A 12,946-nucleotide genomic window follows, 5' to 3' on the forward strand; every position below is an offset into this window, starting at 1 on the left:
CAGAATCTTTTCTGCCGGGTGCTAAGGGATCCTCTAATCTATGTGTATTTCCCTAATTACTGATGCTCAGAAGGTGGTAATGCTATGCCTTTCTCTGTTCTTATTTCTCATTCTTCTCCTTGTGGTTGTCTTTTCTGAACTGAAGCTTGTAACTTTTAACAATTTTGGAGAAATTTTCAAGCATATCTAATTCAAATAGTTCTACCTTTTGAGGAATTCACATTATGCTTTTTATAGTGCACTAATACATTGGTTTCTATCCAAACATTAATTATGTATATTTGTAAGACTTGGTATGATAAGCCCATACAAACCTATTATATATACTGGGTACTTCCTCCATCCAGGACAACTCTAGTTATCACTGTTCTACTTTTTAGCCTCCATAAAAGTAAAAACATGTGTTCCTTATCATTTTAAGGCCAGGTTTATTTCCATCGGTTTTGCTGCAAGTAAATGAAATCAATACTAACTTGTATCTGAGTAATGCTCTATTGTGAGTATGTAGAGCATATTTTTATCTGTCCACCTGTCAGTAGGCACTGAGGCTAATCTTAGCTATTGTGAGCAGTATCATAATAAAAACGGGCATGTAAAAGTTATTTTTATATAATTCACACTTTAAGAACTTTGTACTTATATGCAATATTTTTTAATCCTATTCATTCACCACTCCCTGCTTCTAATTCTTCCCAGGTCTCTCAACACATCCCCTTCCCAAATTCATGATGTCTTTTTTTTTTTTTTTTTTTTTTTTTTTTTTTTTTTTTTTGGTAAATAGCCCATTGTATCCAGTTAGTGTTGCCATTATGCACACAGATAGGTGAGTGGCTACCCACTGGATTAAGGGCAATCTACCAGAGCCATGCTAGTAAAGAAAAGGATTCGCCTTCCAGGATCTGCCAACTCTACTAACTCCTAAGCTAAGGAGGGTCTTGTGAGCCCCTCCACCATACATGCTTGGATGTTAACTGGCTTCATCTCATGCAGATTTCACACAAGCAACAATAGCTACTGTGAATTCATGAGTGCCATGGTCCTGGCTATGTATGTGCTATAGATGTCTCAGTTAGTAGTCACCTGTTGTCTGCAATTTAAACAGCTGCAAATTTTTTTTATAAAGTGATATTTATTGCAAAACCAGTGCAAGCTGAGAGTGGCATAAACTCTTAGAAGACAGGTTATTACTCTCTCCATTTAACGTGGTAAAGGCAATATCTTTTCTCCAGAGTCTATGACATGATGAATCACGGGTTCTTAAACACGGTACCAAGCATGAGTTCCATTCTATAGAGTAATCTCATAACCATACAGAAAGGGATTAGACACACCCAGAACGTTCACACCTCTATCGTCCCCATTGGCGTACCTTGGCATACTGTTCCTCACCTCTATCGTCCCCATAGGCATACCTTGGCATACTGTTCCTCACCTCTATCGTCCCCATAGGCGTACCTTGGAATACTGTTCCTTATTGTAGCTCACAGGCTCACGTTTGGTCAGGACTGTACACACGCCTAGCTCCTTGCAGTGCTATAAAAGCTAGCCAGCAGGAAGGAGGCTTCCAGGTCAGTACCAGGTTGACCTCCCCTTCTTGATGGTGAAAGCAGGTTCTGTCTTCAGCAGTAAGGCCTCACCACCAAGTCTTGGTGAACAAAACCACTAAATGTTGCAATGGTTTGTCTGGGGTCTTTGAGCCCCTAGAAATAGTTTTGTATGCTAATTTAGTATCCTTGAGATATAGTCCCAACATTGGGCTAGCAGGGTTATATGGTAGCTTTTTATTTTTTTAAGGTACCTTTCCACTGTTCTCATAGTGACTGTTCCAGTTTACATTCCAAAGAATGGAGTACAAGTTTCTCTCTCTCTCTCTCTCTTTTTTTTTTTCTGGGTCCTCACCAGCATCTTAAAATTTGGTTTGATAAAAGCAAGTCTTACTGGACTGAGAAGCGATGTCATGAGAGTTGGATTTGCATTTACCTAGTGGCTTATGCTAGTGTGCCTTTACTCATATAGTTATTAGATATTTGTACTTTTCTCTTGAGAAAGGTCTTTTGCCAACTCTTAATTATATCTCTTGTTTTTATAACTACATTTTTGAATTCTTCATCTGTTTTCAATATTGACTTTATATCAGATGAATAGATGCTAAGTGTTTTCTCTGCTGTGAGCTGTCTCTGCACTCTGCTGATTGTTCCATTTGCTATGAGAGGCTTTTGGCTAGGATGCAATCCCATTTGTCTCTTTTGGGTTTGTGTTCTGTGCTTTTCTGGTATTATGCAGAGCATTGCTTCGATTACCAAAGTGCTTTCTCTGACTTTTTTTTCCCCTAGTAGTCTCAGTGTTTTGTATCTTACATTTGGTCTTTGAACAATTTTGAGTTGATTTTTGTGCAGGATGAGAGACAGGGTTCAAGGTTCAATCTTCATAGGATGTCTGATTTCCCCAGCAGCAATGATTAAAGAATCTGTCCTTCTTCTAGTGTATGTTTTTGACAACATTGTCAAGAATCAGTTGCACATTAATAAATATTTAAATCAGCTATTTGTATTTCCTCTTTTGAAAGCTGTTTAAAGCTATGCCCTCCTTTTTTATTGGATATTTTCTTTATTTACATTTCAAATGTTACCCCCTTTCCTTGTCTCCCCTCTTCTGTCTTTGTCCCTTATCCCTGTCCTCTGTTCTTCTGGGGCAAATAAATCTCCTTTGTACTGAGAACTTGGTCTGAGCACTTGACCTGGGGGTGGAGGGTGTCCTGAGCCGATACCTTCCCTTTTGTTTTCTCTTCTATCTTCTTCTCCTATGTCTATCACCAGCTTTGTGATTTTTTTTAAATTATAGTTCTCTTTCACTTGCCTAGTTAACTTTATAGCTAGATGCTGCTGTGTTTATGGATTTTGTCAATGAGATGCTTTTCACAATTTCTTCCTCAGAAGATTCACTACCGATCTTTAGAGTGGTTGCTGATTCATGTCTGTCTGTCCTTATTTCATGCCATGTCACTGAATTGATTGACGGCCTCTGTCTCCTCCTGATAGGCTTGTTAGGCATCTCTGTTGGTACCATATCATCTGCCAGCAGGATAGTTTTGCTTCCTTCCCATTGGACACTTTTTGTGTCTTTATCTTGTCATTTTATTTTCTGGCTAAAACTTGGTAATACATAGACTTGGGTCAGTAAATGCAAACAATCATTTCTTCCCCAATTTTAAGAGAAAATGTTTTTAATGTCCCCCCGTGTTCACGGGTTTGTTATACATGACATTTATTATATTGAGGTACGATCTTTATATGCCCTAATTTGTCCAGGACTTCATCATAAAGGATGTGGAACTTTAACTGATGCTTTTTCTGCAGCTATGGTATGATTGTGTGGCTTTATGCTTTGTTCTGTTCATTGCTTGCATATATTGAACCAGCCTAGCATCCCTGAGGTGAAGCAACTTGACTTTGGTATACTGATCATTTTGATGAGATTTGGTGAGATCAATCAATGAAACCATCCAACCATGAGGGTTTTCCTTGGAGGGAGACTTTTAATTACTGTCTGAGTCTCATTATTTGTTAGTGGACTATTCAGTTCTCCAACATCCCTGGTTCAATTTCGCTAAGTCTTATGTATCTGTAAATCAATTTCCACAAGCTTTCCCACTTTGTTGGCTTATCGCTTTTGTTATAACTAATAAAAAAAATATGTCTGTGGTGTCAGTTCTAATGTTTTTTTTTAATCCTCTGATTCTATTTGGGTATTCTCTTCTTTTGTCTTGGTTAGTGTAAGCACATTGTATGCTTTTATTTAATGGTAAAAGAATGAGTATTTTTGTTTCATTGATCGTGTCTGGTTTTAGTCTCTGTTTTGGTTCTGCTCTTTGTAATGCCTTTCCTTCTTACACTGTTCATTTGGAATGTTTCAGTTTTAATGGGTAGATGTTCCTGGCTGGTGACCTCCATATCAACACTGTTCTGCTGGGCCCTGCAGATCTGGGTATGTTGTAGATCCATTCCGTTTGCTTTAGTACATGGTTAGTTTTCCTTCTGACTCCCTCAACTACTCTTTTACTTTTTAAAGTGTATTCAGTCTCCCTATATTTGTATGGTTTTTAGTCTTTTGTTGTTGACAGTTTTCTGTTATGAGGCAAAAAATAAATTGATTCAAATTTTAAAATTCTATTGATATTTATTTTGTAGCACGGTCCACATGTTGATAAATAGAACATGTGTTCTGCAACTGTTGGATGGAATGTTCTGTATATGTCTTAAGTAAATTTGATCTGTAGTACTTATGTCTCTATTGATTTATTGTCTTAATGATCTGTCCACTGGTGAAAAAACCATATATATTCCTCACTATTTAGTATCTATATTCATATGTAATGTCTATTATATAAAACTGGCAACTCCAATATGAGATTTGGATACACTTATAATCATATTCTCTTTTTCATTATTAGTTCTTTGGGAATTTTTGGAGAATGTTTTGATCACTCCAGCTCCATCTCCCCATTTCCTACCCACCCACATTTATGTTCCATTTTCTCCACAAGTTAAGTCTAATTTGTACTGCCTATACATTCTTGGATTAAGGTCTTCAATTAGAGCATGGTAAACTTATCAGGGACAACACTTAAATGAAATGAACTTTCCCAATAACCATGTTTTCTTTATTCACCTGGTCTTTAACAGTCTCTCCTTACCTTTTCCCACAATTTTTTTTTCTGAGCCTTGGGAAGAAGGGACATGGTATAGATGAACCATTTAAGACTGAGCATTCTGAAGTCTCTGTATCTTGGGTCTCTATGTTAATCACTGTCTACTGCAAATGCAAGCTTCCCTCAAGAAGGCCTAAAGAGGCATTAAACTATGAGTACAGCAATAAGCCATTAGAAGTTGGCTTCATAGCATTCTGTTTAGCAGAATAGTGGTAGTATGTTCTACATCTAAAGTACTTTTATAAGGGTGTGCATGGGGATGTTTGGGTTCACCTGCCTGTCATATTCTCCTGGAGGTCAATAGTCTTCCTCTATTGCTCATTGCCTTATTTTTAAAATATGTTTTTAGTTTCTATGTGTATGAGTGTTTTGCCTGAATGTATTTAAGTGTGCCACATATATGCAGTACCTGTGGAAGCCAGAAGAAGGTGCTTGGTTGACCGGAACAGAAATTAGCTGTCATGTGGGTAACTGAACTCCAGGGCTCTTGCAAGACCATCAAGTGCTCCTAACCACTGGGCAATTTCTCCAGCTCTTTCTCATAATCACCTTATTTTTTGAGACAGGGCCTCTCACTCAACCTGGAAGTCACCAAATGGTTAGTTTGGTTGTCCAGTGTGTTTGGGGGATTTTATTTCTACTTCCCAAGTGCATGGGTTCTGGACATCTGAGCTCAGGTCCTCAAAAGCTTTTTTAAGCCATAGAGATGTCTCCAATGCCCTCGTTTTATTTCCTGGATTAAACAATGCATAGCTTGTTGGATAATGACCTTGTTAATCTCTGATCTTAGTTTTTGCCTTAAAGTCTATGTTGACCTCCTGAGATGGATTCTCTGTCCTCCATGGATGGAGTCAGGGATGTAGATGCTCATACATTTCTCTTACTAATCTGTTGTGCTATGTCTTAGAGTTTTCTAATCTTTCTTTCTCTTGTGATTTTCTGTGTTCTTCCACAGTCACAAATCTGAAAATGCAGCTATATACTCTCTTCTTTATATACTCTTTGTGGGAGTGCTCACAAGTACTGGTTCCTCTTTTAAGCCATCATGAAGTCTCTAAGTTACATTCTATTTGTCTTTTGAAAAATTGTTGTTTTTGGATTTTATACAAGTATATGCTGCAGGTTGAGCCTGTTTTTTGTTTCCTGTGATTCCTTCTCCTCCCTCTCTTCCATTAGTTCCTTTTGCCCACTTAGACAGTTCCTTCTACTTTCATGTCATAAATAGACAGACACACAGATGCACACATTTATATACCTATATAAAATCTAGGAATCACAAATGAGAGAAAGCAAGATATTTTGTCTTTCTGAGGCTACTAGCCTAATTCACTTAGCATAATTGTCTACAGTTTTATCCACTCTTCTGTAAATGATATAACATGGCTCCTTATGGCTCAAAATATTTTCTTCCGAATATAGACCACATTTTCTTTATCTATGCCTCTATTGTTTGATACCTTGGTTGGTTCCATAACCTAGCTATTGTGAATAGTACTGCAATTCATATTGTGATATGATTGCTTGGAGTCTCTGGGTAAATAGCCAGGAGTGGTACAACTGGGTCCTAAGATGGATCTAATTTTAGATATTTAAAGAAGCATCCATGCTTAATTCCATTGTAACTAGACTAGTTTACATTTGATAGCTGTGTATAAGGGCATCCTTTTGTTTACATTTTTTACCAACATTATTTCCCTAATGATTGGCGTCCTGACTAGGGTAACATGAAATCTCAATGTATTTTAATTTGCATTTATCTGATGACTAGTGAAATTGAACATCTTTCATGTTTGCTAGATATTTGTAATTCATATTTTAAAAACATATTTAATTTTATTAAAATGATCATATTCTGTGCCCTCTCCAACTCCTCCCAGATCCTCCTTACCTCCCTGTCTACACAATCTCATGTTTTCTCTCTCTCAAAAAAAAAAAAAAAAAAAAAGAAAGAAAGAAAATGGAAGTCTAAATAAACTAAAAAAACAAACACACACCACAGAGTTTGTTTTGGTTAAACACACACACACACACACACACACACACACACACACACACAGGGTACGTTGGTCAATTACCCTTGTGCCTAGGTCCTGTCCTGGAGAGTAGTTAACGTACCCTGTATCACGTCATTGGAGAAAACTGATTTTCCCTTCCCTGCAGGTATCAATTGCCAATAACTTCTCAGTTAGGGGTTGACTTGGTATCCATTTCTCCTGCTCAGCCCTGAGATTTTTGTCTGGATTGAACCTGTGCAAGTCTTCTGTGAGCTGGCACAGTCTCTGTGCGTTCATGTATGTATCAGCTCTGTTGTGTCTGGAAGACACTATTTGCTTGGCACTATTCCCCACCATTGACTCTTACAGTCTTTCTGCTTTCTCTTTTGCATAGATCCCTGAGCCTCCAGGGAAGGGGTTTGATGAAGACATCCCACTTAGGGCTGAGTGCTCCAAAGTTTCTCACTCTCGGCACATTGTCCAGCTGTGGCTTTCTGTGTTGATTATCACTTACAGCAAGAAGAGACTTCTCCAATGACAGCTGAGTGATGCTAGGATATACTGGAAACTAATTGTATTAGCCCACTTACTAAGTGGATTATTTGGTTTCTTGTGGCTTAGGTATTTAGATATTGTGTGTATGTGGTGGGTGTATGTGCCCTATCTAGCATAGGTGTAAAGGTCAGAGGGTAGCTTGCACCATTTTGTTTCCAGGGATTGAGTTTAGTCAGGCTTGGTGCCAAGTACCCTTATGCTAGCTCTACTAAATTTCCCTTTTATTAAGCAAACTGAAGTCAGTTCTGCAGATAATGCAGTTTTTGTTAAATTATCTTTTTTTTTTTTTCTGTTTCTCTTTGTACATTTCTATCTACTCTACTCTGAAAGGTCAGTGACCGTTCCTTTTGCACAGTCTAACCCAGCCTTCACACTTATTTTTCACACCATGCTTTGTAACTTTGTTTCCTCAGCTCAGTTTGCTTCAAGTCCACGTCTTCTGTCTCCTCTTGGTGCTTGAACCCTTTGGAACACAGCAACAGTTCTGTGATGTCTTAATTTCCTAATGTGTGTGTCACTTATGAGCCCGTTTCAATGAACTTATCATATCACCACGAATTGTGTTTTCCTGCTATTTTGCCAAAAACTTCCAGATACATTTGACTGGGCTTCAGGCTGCTTAAACTATATTTGTGGTATAATCTATACTTTTACATTATCACAAATGTTATTGATCTTCACTCTGGTTCTGAGGAGAGTATTATCTAGATAGAGTTTTATCCTTTGAAGTTTTTCTGTTTAACACACAACTAGGCTTATTATTAGCCTAGTATTAATCATTTTTCTCATACTAAGCTAATACCCAAAGTCTATATAATGCCATTCATATTCTGGTTTTTTTTTTCAGTCTGTTTTTAAAATTCTGTTTTAAATCCAGAAGCTGTTACCTTAATCATTTCAGACTTTTTCTCATCCTAGGGCAGTTTCCATGTATGCATATTCTGATCAGTATTTGGTTCAATAATTATTTACTTTTTATTTTAATTACTTTTTTGTTAATATAGGCCTTTATTAGCTTCTCTGTAAAGGATTTTGACAATTTTATTTCCAGCCTACATATATTTCTAGCAGATGTATGTATGCTGAGATGTCAGTGGCTCAACTAGTCAATGTTTGCCTTCCAATAAATAGATTAATATTTTTTTTTACTCTTTTTCCATGAATTAACTAATTACTTTATTTATTCCCTTTACATCCTGATCACAGTCCCCCTCCTCTCAGTTCCCTTGCACACAGCTCTTCTTCTTAATCCCCCTCCCTTCTCCTCTAAAAATGGGGAGGTCCTCCCTGGGTACCTAGCCACCCAACCCACCTTACCCCAGCACCTCAAATCATCTAAGGACTGGGCACATCCTCCTGCACTGAGGACAGACAAACCAGTCCAATTAAGGGAAGAGGATCCATAGACAGACAACAGAGTCAGGGTAAGTCCTGCTCCAATTGTTGGGGATCCAAATGAAAACCAAACTGCACATCTGCTACATATGTGCAGGGGGCCTAGGTCCAGCCATTGTTTGCTCTATGGTCAGTGGTTCAATCTCTCGGAGCCCCCAGAGTCCAGGTTAGTTGACTCTGTTGGTCTTCTTTTGGAGTCCTTAGGATCCTCAATCCCACCTACCCACCCAACTCTTCCACAAGACTTCCTGAGCTCCACTTAATGTTTGGCTGTGTGTTTTTGCATCTGTTTTAGTCAGCTTCTAGGTGCCAGCCTCCTGTTTGCAAGCATAACAGAGTATCATTAATAGTGTCAGGGATTGGTTCTTGCCCATAGGATGGGTCCTAAGTTTGGCCAGTCATTGGTTGGCCATTCCCTCAGTCTCTGCTCCATCTTTATCTTTGAACTTCTTGTAGGCAGGACACATTTTGGGTAGAAGGCATTGTGGGTAGGTTGGTGTCCTCCCTCCACTGAGAGTCCTCCTGCAGAAGAATCTTCAACAAATGGTTCTAGGCTAACTGGATGTCCTTATGTAGAAGAATACAAATAGATCCATAATTAACACCCTGCATAAACTCAAGTCCAAGTGTAACAAAGACCTCAACATAAAACCAGAAACACCAAATCTAATAAAAGAAAAAGTAGGGAATAGCCTTGAACTCATTGGTACAGGAGACAACTTCCTGAACAGAACACCAGCTGCTCAGGCACCAAGATCAACCTCTAAATGGGACCCCATGGAAGTAAAAAAGATTCGGTAAGGCAAAATGCATTGACAATAGGACAAAATGGCAGCCTACAAAATGAGAAAGCTCTTTACCAACCCTATATCCTGCAGAGAGCTAATATCCAAAATATATAAAGAACTCAAGAAGTTAGACACCAACAAAGCAAGTAACCCAATTAAAATGGGGTACAGATCTAAACAGAATTCCCAACAAGGGAATCTCTAATGGCTGAAAAACACTTAAAGAAATGTTCAACAACCATAGTCATCAGGGAAATGCAAATCAAAATAACTCTTTAAGATTCTATCTTACACAACCATTAGAATGGCTAAGATCAAAAAGTGGCAGCACATGCTGGTGAGAATGTGGAGCAAGGAGGAATACTCATCCATTGCTGATGGGAGTGAAAACTTGAACAGCTACCCTGGAAATCAATTTGGCTGTTTCTCAGAACACAGGGAATAGTTCTACCTCAAGACCCAGCTCTATGATGTGCCAGAGACCTGGGATGGGGAGGCTCCAGGGAGTCTATGAATATAGTGAAATAGCTGCCCTTGTGGCATTGTGGGACATTTTTTGGGTATAGTCTCAAGAGTGATATTGCTGGGTTTTTAGGTAGATCTATTTCCAATTTTTTTATGTGTCCCTCTTAAGCACTTTATGGTTCTTTTCTGGATCATACATGAAATTACATATAAGGATAACACTCTCTTTTAACTTTTGAATGTGTTTCACTCAACTTCTCTTCATTACTTGACATGTATATATCCTAGTAGCACTCATCACATTACTTATGACCTAAAAAAGCCAACTTAACAAATACTTGTCATTGAAAATACAATTTTAAATATGTACATGCTTTTATATATAGCTATATATAGCTATATGTCTTGTTTGTACAATCTTTACTTACAGCCCCACAATTGCTTTTAGAGAGAAAACAATTCCTAGGCCATGAGCATACCTCATTATAATTGTCATTCCTTCTACCAATAACCATTGTTACTCTGCTCTGTAGGTTTAATCAAAGCAAGGAAACAATAATCCCCAAGAGGCCCCAGATGTTGACTTTGGGAAAAAGAAAGCTTTATTTTTCTAACTATGAATACTTTAAAGAGAATATGCTTGCAAGTGATGTTGCTAGTCATTAATGATGATGAGACTTACATGTTCCATTCCATTTTTAGGCTGAAAGGCAGCAGCAGGGAATTCAGACACATTCAAACAAGACCCAGTAGCTTTAAGCTCAGAATTAATGATGACAAATGAGGTCTTTTAAAGGAATGTTTCCAGTATAGGTTACTCTTAGCTTTATTAGTGATTTTATCCATCTTATGAGGGTGGAGAACTGGCTTTTGGTCTCTGTCTTTATATTGCCAATAAAAATCCATCCAGGACTGAATTGATGGATCTTTGTTTTTGCGATTTCTCAAGATCCTGGGGAAGTTTTATCAGTCTCTAGAATCAAAGAGGAACACAGGATTGGATTGTCATTAGCACTATTTCTAGATCTGTAGATTATACAATACATATCAAACCTCCCTCAAGAAATGAAGCCCCTTTGCTTGCTAGATCAGTCAAATTAATTTGGAATCTATAATTCTTATCTAGAGCAGAAACATTTGCTAAAATATTTATATATTTCTTTCTGATGTTTTCCAAACAATAGTGAAATGGAAAGAGTTTATTACATGCTAAAAAGATACGGGCTATATTATATATGAGTTTTAAGAGTTACTTTATACCAGGGTGATGTTTAACCCAGAAACCATCGATTTCTACATAAAAACTCTCCAGTGTTGTTTAAGGAGAGATCCCAGAGAGCCCTACAACAAAACAAGCAATGGCTATTGCTTTTGGTTGGTCCATAACTTGAGGATAATTGTTGTAAACACAACACACTTTGGTCACAGGACATGGAGAAATCTAATTAGTATTGGCCAACAATACTGGTCAACAGTCTTACCTTGCTGTGAACTTTGACCTGGCAGAGGTACAATAGTGCCATAAATGTTAAGGGGTAACCAACTGCCTTCTTAATGGACTTAAATTAAGACTTGCTTCACAAGAATGAATCTGTTTGGTACTGTAAGCCTACCCAAGAAACGATGGCAGGTAAATTCATATATCTTAGGCGAGAATCTACTAGTATTACTTTGCTAAATGGACACTGTGTCAAACTGCCTTTTAAGTATGTCTTTGCACTCAAAGATTAATTCTGGTTTCAACTATCATCAGTGAAGCTTCATTTTGCAGGGCTGACACAGAGACAACTGGTCAATGTGTAGAGAACAAGCATTTGTGGGGTGCTAAGCCATAAATAGAACATCTATAGCACACAGGAGCTGGGAACTGCTTAGAAATAGTGTCTTCTGAATACAACAAGACTATATTCATGAATTTGAAGCAGCTGTGGTTGCCTTCACAAGATCTGTACAAGATCAAGCCAGTTAACAATCTAACATGGATCTGGAAGGGGCTCAAGAGCACCCACCTCTAGTTGTGGAACTACTGATAGCAACTAAAGGGAGGGGAGTCAGTTTTCTTTAGGAGTGTGGCCCTTGGTAGGTTGACTGTGTTCCATTGGATGACCCCACATCTATGCACATATGGGGCAAGACTTACTAGACTCTATGAGTCATTGCAAAAAAAAAAAAAAAAAAAAAAAACTCCAAAAATCCAACAAACAAACAAACAAACAAACAAAATAGGTAAAATTGAGAGAGAGACATGGTTAAGGAATCCAGAAGGCATTGAAGGAAAAAGTAGGAGGTGCGTATGATAAAAAACATTTTATACATGTAAATATATTACTTTGTAGACCAGGCTGGCCTCATACTCAGAGATCTGACTGCTTCTGCCTCCTAAGTGTTGGATTAAAACATATACTACCACATCCAGCTAAGTAAATATACCTTTAAAAGACAGGGGCTGAAGTTTTGTTTTTAGTTTATCTTTCACCCTCCTGTGTGTATTAGTCTGTTCTCTCCTCTCTATTTAAATAACACACGAACATTCTGTGTTTAAAATGAATATTTTAGTGTACATATAGACCTGGGTTAAATAAGTCCATTAGCTGGACTTCTGCTTAAAGCTTTAACAAAATAACAAGAACTACAGCAGATTACAGTAAAACAACTCTAAAAATCTTGATATTGCATAAGAAGCAACTGTCTTGATTCTTATAATGGACAATATAGGACTGAGCTCTTACATATCTAAGTGGAAGCAAATATGGTTAGTCCCCTGGATTTCTAGCTAGGGGCAACTTCTAGGACACTCATCATGAAAGTCAGGGCTCCACTCAAGCAAGGTTTAGTGACTTCAGTGAGTTCAAGAGAGTTAGGAAGGTATGACCTGGGATAATTGACTTGATGAAGGACCTGGGTTGGCCTACCTGATGAAGTGCTTGTACCATAGATATGAAGACTTGAGTTCAATACCAGTGTACAAACAGGTGTCGTTAAATCACTCACATCCATAACCTTATCACAGAAGATGGAGATAGGCAAGATATCTAGAGCTT

The sequence above is a fragment of the Mus caroli genome, unplaced genomic scaffold (genome assembly GCF_978045245.1).
Source record: "Mus caroli unplaced genomic scaffold, Mus_caroli_1 scaffold_1, whole genome shotgun sequence".
Classification (NCBI taxonomy): domain Eukaryota; kingdom Metazoa; phylum Chordata; class Mammalia; order Rodentia; family Muridae; genus Mus; species Mus caroli.